This window comes from Anomaloglossus baeobatrachus, chromosome 1 (genome assembly GCF_048569485.1).
Source record: "Anomaloglossus baeobatrachus isolate aAnoBae1 chromosome 1, aAnoBae1.hap1, whole genome shotgun sequence".
Taxonomy (NCBI): Eukaryota; Metazoa; Chordata; class Amphibia; order Anura; family Aromobatidae; genus Anomaloglossus; species Anomaloglossus baeobatrachus.
Window position 1 is genome coordinate 546,416,801 of NC_134353.1, and position 10,946 is coordinate 546,427,746.

The window sequence follows — 10,946 nt, forward strand, 5'->3', positions numbered from 1 at the left end:
ATAAAACATTTTTATTTACACACCACAAGTTTGTGGTTGCCCTGCCAGTTCTCGGGCTTGTCCGTAGCAGTTTCTACGCATTGGTTTCAAGGGGTCCCAACGGGGACCAGTTGCCGGCAACGACCGGTTCTAATCAGGTTTCAATCAGGTAACTTCTCGGTAATTATTTACTTATCATTTTCTTAAAACTTTTAAACGGTACTTTGGTGGTCCCAACGGGGACAACTTGCAGCGGGGCTCCGCTGCCATCACTGCTCACCTTCTACTGAGGTGGCCTCATCCTCTGCCACCAACATATCGAACATGCAGTGACAGGCCTGCTGGGAGAGCGGTGCTCGGTATCCATTCCCACCGGTGTGCGGGGTGTAATAAACCACCGGCTCTCCCTCGTAGCGGAGACGCTCACTTGCCTTCTCGAATTCAGAGGTGGGCTCGGCGCCGGAGCTGGAATCGCAATCACTTGTCTCTGCTCCAGGCGGGTTGCCGCCAGCTGCCGCAGTTTCCAGGCCACCGACATCCGACACATCAGATTCAGCTGTAGTAGCATGGGGCAGCAGATCGGGTTGGTCAACACTGAGGTGCCCCATGAGTAACGGCAGGGACGACGTGAGAGCCGAGACAGGACTGGGCCCCCCAGCCGCAGTGGCCGTTCCTGGTAGGACATGGGGACGTGGGTTACCCGTCGGCTCCGTCACATCTGCTCCCATCCCATACATTGGGGCAGCTGCAACCAGCATTTCCACCTCATAGGTCCACTGCTCCATCATGAGATATATCTGATGTTGCTGGTGCTGATTGAATTCGACTACTCTGGCCTTCATCCACGCCACGGTCCCGGTCTCGGACACAGCGCCTGGTGCCATCCTGGCCGGGGCCTCTGATATATCTTCATTAAGGGGCCGCGGCCTTGGCGGCTCCCATAGGAGCGGTTCAGGGCGGCCCTGAGCGTCTGCAGCCGGTCGGTCCGCCGGGGCGGATTGGCAGGGTATCGCTACCGGTTGGACAGGTAGCGGGCCTAGTGGCGGGGCGGCAGCAGCTAACACGGGTAGCGGGGGAGGAGGCAGGGTGAGCGGGTGCAGGCCGGGCCCCTTAGCCGCAGTGGCCGATCCCTCGGGAATACAGGGGCATGGGTCTCTTACCCGCTCCTCCAAATCCTCTTCCACCTCGCATCTCCGCATAGCAGCCACCATGTCCGCCATGTCAGTCTCCCACTTCTCCAGGAGGAGCTGCATGTGGGCTTGCAGACGGTTACTCAGCGGGGCGGTCTGGTCCCTCAGCCACGTCGCCGTGCCGGGTGCCGGGGCTTCATCGTTGGTAGTCGGACTGTGCATCTTGACAATGAGGTCTTCCAGGAACCCAGTATCGCTGCAGAGTCCTGGCGTCCCTGCTTCCACAGCCGCGGTTCACATGCGGCTAGATGCCATCAGTCCCCCTTAGTCTCTTTCCGGCTCCTCCTCTACAGGGGCGGGGTTTTGGCCTTCGCGCCTCCACTGCTCGAGGAGACGCTCGAGCGGGAATTTTTCACGCCCAAGATGGCAGCTTCTCAAATTTTTCGGCCGGACACCTCCGGCGGTCACAAGGCGCACCTCTACCAGACGGAAGAGCGGTAAGATCCTGTTCGTGACGCCAAGTTGTCGCGGGCGGAGGAGGGGACGCTGCGCTCTCCCACTGCTCGTGTCCGGCTGCTGCTGCTCGGTGGTGGCGCGAGCGGTGGGCCGGATCCCGGGGACTCGAGCGGCGTTCCTCGCCCGTGAGTGAAAAGGGGGAATTGATTGTGGGAATTTGATATTGTCCGTGACGCCACCCACGGTTGTGGTGAGATTGGTGACACCACCGCTGCTCTGGACAGGGATCCCGGGAGCGATGACAGGGAGCAGCCTGGATGATAGTTCTCCCCTCTGTGGGTAGGGGGGTTGGTTGTCCCGGGGCCCGGTGGTAGGGATGGATGGCAAGCGGGTTACGGGGCCTGGCGAGGTGCAGGGTCGTGGGGGTAGCGCTGTGCCGCACGGCACGGTGGTACTCACTCAGCCAATTATGTACACAAAGTCTCCGGTAAACAAACGACTGGATGGACAGTTCCCACAGATGGCTGTGGTGTTTCTCCTCCCGGCAGGTTGGTGGTGACTGCCTTTCCCTGCACCCGTGTAGTGTAACGGTTCCAATGGGTTCCCACCGGTAACCCGCTCCCCAGCTTGAAGGTTGCTGAAGGAGCCCCTTTTGATGCAGGCTCTGGCCCTGGGAACTTTAGCCTTGGCGGTGACTGTGTTTCCCTCTCTCGGTTGGACTGTTGCCTTCTGTCGGGACTTGGCTGCTGGGAAACCCAGGAGGTTCCCTTCGCTAACGGATTTGACAAATTCACGGCGACTCCTAGCCTTGTCGGGGTCCGTAAGCCCCTGCCGGATGGTGCTGGCTTCTCTTTGCGTACCGGTCCGGTACCGCCGGGCCACAGCCCGTCCACAGTCCTTACGGCTAGCTCCAATAGGCCACTCCTGCAGACGGTCACCACCGTCTGCCAACCTTGCTGTTCCGTCCGGGCCACACACCCGGACCACTTTCTGTCTGCTCCTCTACCACTTCACTCTCCTCTCTCTTTCACTTCCAAAACTCTATCTCTCCTAAACTGCACTGCTTTTCCCGCCTCCAGGACTGTGAATGTGAAGCCCCACAGGTGTTGTGTCGGTGCATTACCTTCAGGGACTCCACTCGGCTGGATCTTGTCACAGGTAGGAGATCTTCTTCTTGTCGTGACGCCACTCTCAGTATTGCGGTCAGTGGGGACCGCCACTGCAGGTTGAGGGACGCCTGGGGCTGATGGTGAGTGCAGTTAGTTGGAATAGCCTCCTGAGAGTGAGGCAAGCCCCAGGGCCCTGTGTAGGTGCGTAGTACCACAAGGCGCAGAATAACTCCACACAGGCAGAATGTCTTTCAGGGTTTTTACTCACTTCAGGTGGCAGGGTGAGTAACCCGGGCGTAGCTGGGATGAACCAGATGGGAACCAGGTGTCCTTCAGGCTGACTTGTGAGGGTGACTACTAACTCGCCTTCCTTAGCCCTTGGTGGTTTGGGGTAACCCCGACTTTGAGTCCCTATGGGGGTCACCCAGGGAAGTTGCTGAAGCCTCACTCCCCTTCGTTTGCCGTGTGCTTGTTGCCTGGGCCAGATCACTCCAGCTTCTTGCCTCCTGTGAGCTATGGGCCCTAACTGTGGCTACGTGGCTGCGGCTTTTGTGGTGTTGTGGCGTGGGCTTGGAGAGCCCCACACCGGCAGGTTTAGCAAAAGAAAGCTGGATCTATCTCCGCTTCGGGATCTGCCGCCCGTTTGGGCCTGGTACTCCCTAGCAGTCTCCTTACTTCCCACTCTGTGCTCTCTCTTTAGCTGGAGATGGGTTTCGGGTAGCACTCCTAGGTGACCGTTCTCCCCCGTCGGTAGCCACTGCGCGGACGCTGTCAGACTCCAGCAGCCCAGGGGAAGGGGTCAGCTCTCCTCGGAGCTCCCTGGACTCTGCTCTGAACCGGCTCACATCTGGGACCTTCACTGCTGCTCCTGTCTGAGCTTCACTTTCCTGCTCCTCACTCCTCCACACTCTGCTGCAGACTCTAGACTGTTTACTCCTCCTTCTCTTTTCCCTTTTGTGCCTGCCTACGCCACCTAGCAACCAGACTCTCTTACCACACCCCTTGAGAGGAGATGGAGGCTTTTGGCCCCCTCCTGGGATCCCCAGGAGTCCTCTCATGGGTACATGTGTGAGACCTGATCACTATGCGCCTGTGTTCCACACCCCGGTCAGCCTTCTGGATTACCTGTATTGTACTGTCCCCAGCATGGGTGCAGTACTCAGTGGTGCCTGACCAGGTCAGGGGCGCCACATGAACTCCTCGGTGGGCGGGACCAACCTTTGGTGTGCCTGACCGGGAGTGTGGGGTGTGTTGGTGTAGTGCTCGTGACGTCCTGGCTTGCCCAGGGTGCCACATGTGCAGAGTTAAACATCATATGACGCTTTTTAAAGGTTTATACTGTAAAATCATTGAAGTCAATTGAAAAATGCACCATGCAGCGCTTTTGGTTCTTGTTCCAACTGATATGCTACATGAATGAGAATAATCCAATATAAAATTTTGGAATCAGTTTCCACATCAGTTTCTATCCAGCATTTCTTAGCATCCTAAAGGATAACATGATGATTGTCAGATGAGTGAGTTTATTTGCCTTGTTTTAGTACAAAATATATGATGCATGTGTTTTGTCAACATGACTTTTTATAAGGCCTTAAATATTCTGCTGAGCTGAGGTAAGTTGAGACTGGTCCACTGCGGTCCACCATCTTTCTGATCTAATATTGGAGGTACCAGGAGACTTGAAGTAAGAAGAGGCTGCTCAAACTACTGTCCATCCTGTTTTTCGGATCTAATAGTGGGGATACATGGGGTCCAGAGGTAAAAAGATGCTGCTCACACTGCTTTACACTCTCTTTCAATACTGTAGATACCAGAGGGGCTTTGGTAATTATTGGCTGCTTACAGTGCTGTCCACCTTGTCCTTTAGATCTAATACTGGAGATACCAGGGGCGTTAAGGTAAGAAGAGGCCACTGGCACTGCTGTCCACCCTGTCTTTTTGAACTTATAGTGAATATACTTGGGGTGCTGGTCCACTGCGGTCCACCGTTTTGTGATCTACTTTTCAAGATACCAGGAGACTTGAATTAAGAAAATATGGACTAACACTGCACTTCTGTTTTTAAAATACCGGGTGCTCTGGTAGGGTCCGACCCCGTGAGAATACAATAAGATAGACCAGACCAGGCACTCCGACATGAAGAAACAAAGAAAACTTCTATTGTTAACAGCAAAACAAATCAATTGCAGCAGACATTTCGGTCAATTCCGTGACCTTCGTCAGTAGACTGGTTTTGTGTGAGGAAACAGAGCTGTCAATAGGACAATGGAGAATCCAGTTATATATTGAATTGGTAAGGTATTGTATGATGTTGGAAGTCGCGGAGTCTTTCCAATTGGCGTTTTTCTTTCATCTAGTACACAGTATTTTCACCTTTTTTACCTACAACAGTAGGTCTGCTGCAATTGAACTGTTTTGCTGTTAACAATAAACGTTTTCTTTGTTTCTTCACATCGGAGTGCCTGGTCTATCTTATTGAAGTAAGAAGAGGCTGCTCACACTGCTGTCCACGTTGTTTATTTGATTTAATACTGGAGATACCTGGGGTGCTGAGGTAAAAAGAGGTCACTCACACTAGTGTACTCTCTGTTTTTCAGATCTAATACTGAAGATACCAGAGATGTTGAGGTAATTATAGGCTGCTCATAGTGCTGTCCACCTTGTATTTTAGATCTAATAGTGGAGATACCTGGGGTGCTGGGCTAAGAGAAGGCTACTCACACTGCTGTCCCCTTGTCCTTCTGATCTAATTCTGGAGACACGACTGCTGAGTTAAAACCAAGCTGTTCTCTGAATGACAATAAATCGTATAAATTGTCTCCGGGTCACAGCAGTGGAGCTTAATATTGCACATGGCCAAAAATATGTGTCTTAACATTCTAGGACAGGTTCCTCTCACTGTAACAACATTTTAATACTATAGTGCTAATCTCTACAGTGAAAAAAAAATGATTTCCTAAATGTATTAAATGTTAAATTATATAAATGTAAAATTAAATGTATTTAGGAATTTAATTATAATGATATTTCCTTATTTTTTTTTTCTATTCCCAGAGAACCCTTTAAGGAAACACACATTGGAGGTTATAGTTAATGACCAGTAAAGTACTATAAATAAAAAATTATGGTTGACATAATATTAAATTTATAAGGTATATCAGATTACAAATTATTGTTTTCTCCATAGAAAGTAAATAGAATGTAAAAGGTCAAACAGAATAAGCACTATAGCTATATGCCCCTCTGTTCCTAAATGTATTTTACTTACAGCAAAGATAGGGCTGCAGTTGTAAAGCACCCAGGCCAAAAACTACTAATTCAGCAGGATACAGCTAAGCCCCCACTAGGTGGAGGCATCACAGGTGCAGGAGGAGCAAATCACACACACACTTCCAAAACATGGAGGGGGCGATTGCTTGATGATAAAACTGCACACTGATGACATGCATAGAGAGCTGTTCACACCTGCAGATGCACAGTCACAAGCACGCAGCCTATTAGGTGATGCCCATACTATTAGATCAAGCGGGCTGCCAAGCCGTACTCCATCTGTGCACCATACAGGTACAGGAACTCTAATATGCAAGGCCTAACAGAAAGGTGCCTGGCTGTATCCTGTACAAAAAAATATGAGGTTTTAGTTGGTATTATGGCCAGAATACGGAAGCCTACAACCCTCGTCACGGCAACCTCATGCTTGTAGGTCCCTACACTAAATATAAAAATAGCAACAAAAAGAGGAATAAATATCCTCCACAAATTAAGCTTTACTTACAGCAAAGATAGGGCTGCAGTTGTAAAGCGCCCAGGCCAAAAACTAGTACTTTAGCAGGAAACAGGTAAACCCCCACTAAGTGGAGGCATCACAGGTGCAGGAGGAGCAAATCACACACACATGTCCAAAAAATGGAGGGGGCAATTGCTGGATGATAAAACTGCACACTGATGGCTTGCATAGAGCGCTGTTCACACATGAAGATACACAGTCACAAGCTCACAGCCTATTAGGTGACGCCCATTCTCTTAGATCAGGCGGACTGCCAAGTCATACTCCATCTGTGCACCATACAGTGCTCTATACAAGCCATCAGTGTGAAGTTTTATCATCCAGCAATCGCCCCCTCCATGTTTTGGAAGTGTGTGTGTGATTTGCTCCTCCTGCACCTGTGATGCCTCCACTTAGTAGGGGCTTAGCTGTATCCTGCTAAAGTACTAGTTTTTGGCCTGGGTGCTTTACAACTGCAGCCCTATCTTTGCTGTAAGTAATGCTTAATTTTTGGAGGATATTTATTCCTCTTTTTGTTGCAATTTTTACAAATGTATTTTACCACTCAATCCACCATTAGCTAATCACAGGTTAAGGCTGAAATTGTAATCAAAATTTGTGCCCCTTACATAGGCACTGTAAATTCAAGTCACTTCACAGAAATGGTTAATAATAAACATGACAACCATATTGAAATTCAAATGCATCAGATTCAATAAAGTTTTTAATTTTAAATTCAATTTGTAGTGAAATGATTTGCCATGAATTGCAATACTACAAAACATCCAAGTGCTCTATATAAATGTGTGTAATACTGGGAGGTAATCTATGACTATATGTGTAACACTGTAAGGTCTTCTATGACTCTAGCTATATGTGTAACACTGTAAGGTCTTCTATGACACTATCTATATGTGTAACATTGTAAGGTCTTCTATGACTCTATACATCTCTTTTTAAACTCTTAAACACACACTTTGTAATGTTAAAGTGACCTCACCATACAGATGAATTCTTACCTGTACTAATCAAAAGCTCATGTAATAAAACAGGGCACTGACAGACATTTATTTTATTTTTACATTGTGATCAGCAGTCCATTCTGTGCAAAGAGCTGAATCAAACTGGTGTTGTCACTGTCAGAGGTAACAGCATTGTGCTGTAATGTGCCACATATTCCATCTTCCCCTTCACTTTACTAATATGCTTTCTAAAAGCAAAGGAAGATAATTGTGGCTTGCATTTGGTAGTTCTACTACCCCAATGACTGCTGCCAGAGGTGGTGGTGCGGTTGCTGCTTCTAGAAACTCCCACAATTTTAGTCCATTGTGATTGCCACTTTTTCTTTTATCTTACATTTTGTACAACATTATAAAATAATCTTTGACAATCTTTTCAACCACAATTATACATACAGAAAGCAAAATATGGCAGAAAGTTATTGTGGCATATACTGTTTTTATTTCAAATTGGACTAGTAATATGAGTCTGCAAAAGCAATTGCACTTTTGTAATAATCACAGACTATGATACTCATGTTCTTCAATGCTGCAGTTGTACAAGATATTAGTGTCTGCAGTATTTGTCCTAGATTTTATGGCTTTTCTTTTTATCTCTATTGTGAGATTTAATATCTTTTCAGATATCTTTTGTAAATTACCTTAAAATAAGTGCTGCATTCCCTGCCTCAGCTTTTAGTCAAACTATGATAGTCCCTCCTTATTGGCTGCGATATCCAATGGGATATAATAGATGTAAAGCAGTATGGTATAGTACACACTCTTGTTCCTTAACCCCTTCACGACCTTGGACGGATATATCCATCCAGGATCGTGTCCCGTTAAGCCCTGCCGCGGGCAGGCGGCGTGGATCGGCACACATATCAGCTGTTTTCAACAGCTGACATGTGTGCCTGCTAGCCGCGGGTGGAATCGCTTCCACCCGCGGCCATTAACCCCTTAAATCTTGCTGCCAAAGTCTGGCAGCAAGATTTAAATGCGCGCGGCCATGTTTGTCACTTACCGCCGCCCCCACTGGAAGTCACGTGTGTTATCACGTGACTATCGGTGGTTGCCATCGTAGCACAGGGTCATGTGATGACGCCTGCTGCTACGATGTTTCACTTTCGTTTTCCCTCGGCCGAGAGCAGAGGGAAAACCAAAGTGACTGAATCTGCTGATTACAGCTGTATTGCTGTGATCAGCAGATAGCGATCAGCGATCGGATTGCTGATTGCTATAGCACCCTAGGGGGACTAGTAAAATAAAAAAAAAAGTAAAAAAAAAGTTTTAAAAAAATAAAAAAAAAACAAAAAACCTAAAAGTTCAAATCACCCCCCTTTCCCCCCATTGAAAATTAAAGGGTTAAAAAATAAATAAATATACACATATTTGGTATCGCCGCGTTCAGAAATGCCCGATCTATCAAAATATAAAATCAATTAATCTGATTGGTAAACGGCGTAGTGGCAAAAAAATTCCAAACGCCAAAATTACGTTTTTTGGTCGCCGCAAGTTTTACGCAAAATGCAATAACAGGCGATCAAAACGTAGCATCTGCGCAAAAATGGTACCGTTATAAACGTCAGCTCGAGACGCAAAAAATAAGCTATCACTGAGCCATAGATCCTTAAAAATAAGAACGCTACGTGTTTCGGAAAATGGCGCAAAACGTGTGCCACTTTTATTGGACAAACTTGTGAATTTATTTTAACCCCTTAGATACAAGTAAACCTAAACATGTTTGGTGTCTACAAACTCGCACTGACCTGAGGCATCACATAGATACATCAGTTTGATCATATAGTGAACACGGTGAATAAAACATCCCAAAAACTATTGTGCGATGACACTTTTTTTGCAGTTTTTCCACACTTGGAATTTTTTTGCTGTTTTCCAGTACAATATATGGTAAATCCTATGGTTTCATTTAAAAGTACAACTCGTCCCGCAAAAAACAAGCCCTCATATGGCAAGATTGACAGAATAATAAAAAAGTTACGGCTCTCAGAAGAAAAGGAGCAAAAAACAAAAACGCAAAAACGGAAAGTGCCCGGGGGCTGAAGGGGTTAAGTCACAGGAGCTTTCCTTTACTGATGCAGTCTTCTGGAATGCATAAATGGTGAAATGCATTTTTTATTCTTGATTTGTGTGAATAAAATCACAAATTGTTAAAATTCTTCTAGACCTACGAATTTAATAAAATTTCTTATGAATTCCTTTAGAATCTAATTGATTTGATCAACTTTAGTAAATATACATATGCCTTCTGAATGGATAGCCTACAATAATGCTACTAAAATATTATATGTAACAGGTTTAAAAGTAACTAACCACATTCTTGCAAGAAAAAGATTAGCACTGTCATGTTCATGGTGTTATCTTTGTGGGTTGGTCTTCATCTTTTTTAGATGAAAATAAGATGCCTTGTTGCTATGCAAATGTCACACTTTTGCTACTGTAATGGTATGTTAAGTAATGTTATGCCCTACTATGTGTCCTGCAGAACAGCAGCAATATAGAGCTATCAGAGAGTATTGTATTTTTATGTATCTGTGTATTACAGAAAAGCAGACGCTAGGTATGAATAATGCCACATTATTAGCCCACAATTCTATATTAATAGGTATATTGATGGGAGTTCCCCTTTGCTCTAATGATGCATCTGATTGAAGGATACCAAAGAGAGCTTGCCTAATATCAAGATCTCCACCTTAAATCAGGACTTGTCCCAAAAAAATCTCTGACTCAGTTGGGGCTAGAACTGGAGCAAGTGGATACCAAAAAGTTCAGCAACCAGGAGATGTGTGTTAAAGGGAAAAAATGTAATTAACCTGCAGATATGGGCTTAATCTGCAAGTTAATAGCATTCTGAACCTACCTGGCACCTGCACATTGAACTCCGCTGCTGGGAGGAAATTAACTTTAGTCCCTCGGGTTTCAGTTATGAGGGTGGTGCCAGTGCAGGTTCAGTCATCACTGTATGTATGGAGAGCGGGGACTGTAACCGCGCCCCCTGTACTGACTGACAACTACTCAGCATTAGATCACAGAAAGGGTTGGGGGCATATACACATCACAGGAGGGGTTGGGGCTGGGACATCACTGGGGGGCACAGACAGTACTGCCGGGCATAGACAGCACTGGCAGTGGCACAGACAGCACTAGAGGGGCACGGACAGGACTAGGAACATGGATAGGATTGAGGGGGCACAGACATCACCAAGGGGGCACAGACAGCTCTAGGGGGGGTGACACACAGCACTGGGAGGGGGGCACATAGCACTGATGGGCGTTCACAGTACTAGGAGGGGGGCTACACAGCACTGGGTGGAGCGCTCACAGCAGTGAGAGGCAGGATGTTCACAGCACCATGGGATGCACACAGCACTGTGGGAGGCAGGAGGATCCCAGCACTGCAGGAGGCTACCAGCTCTGCAGGAGTCACACAGCACCGTGGGAGGCAGGAGTCACACAGCACCATGGGAAGCAGAAGGCTCCCAGCACC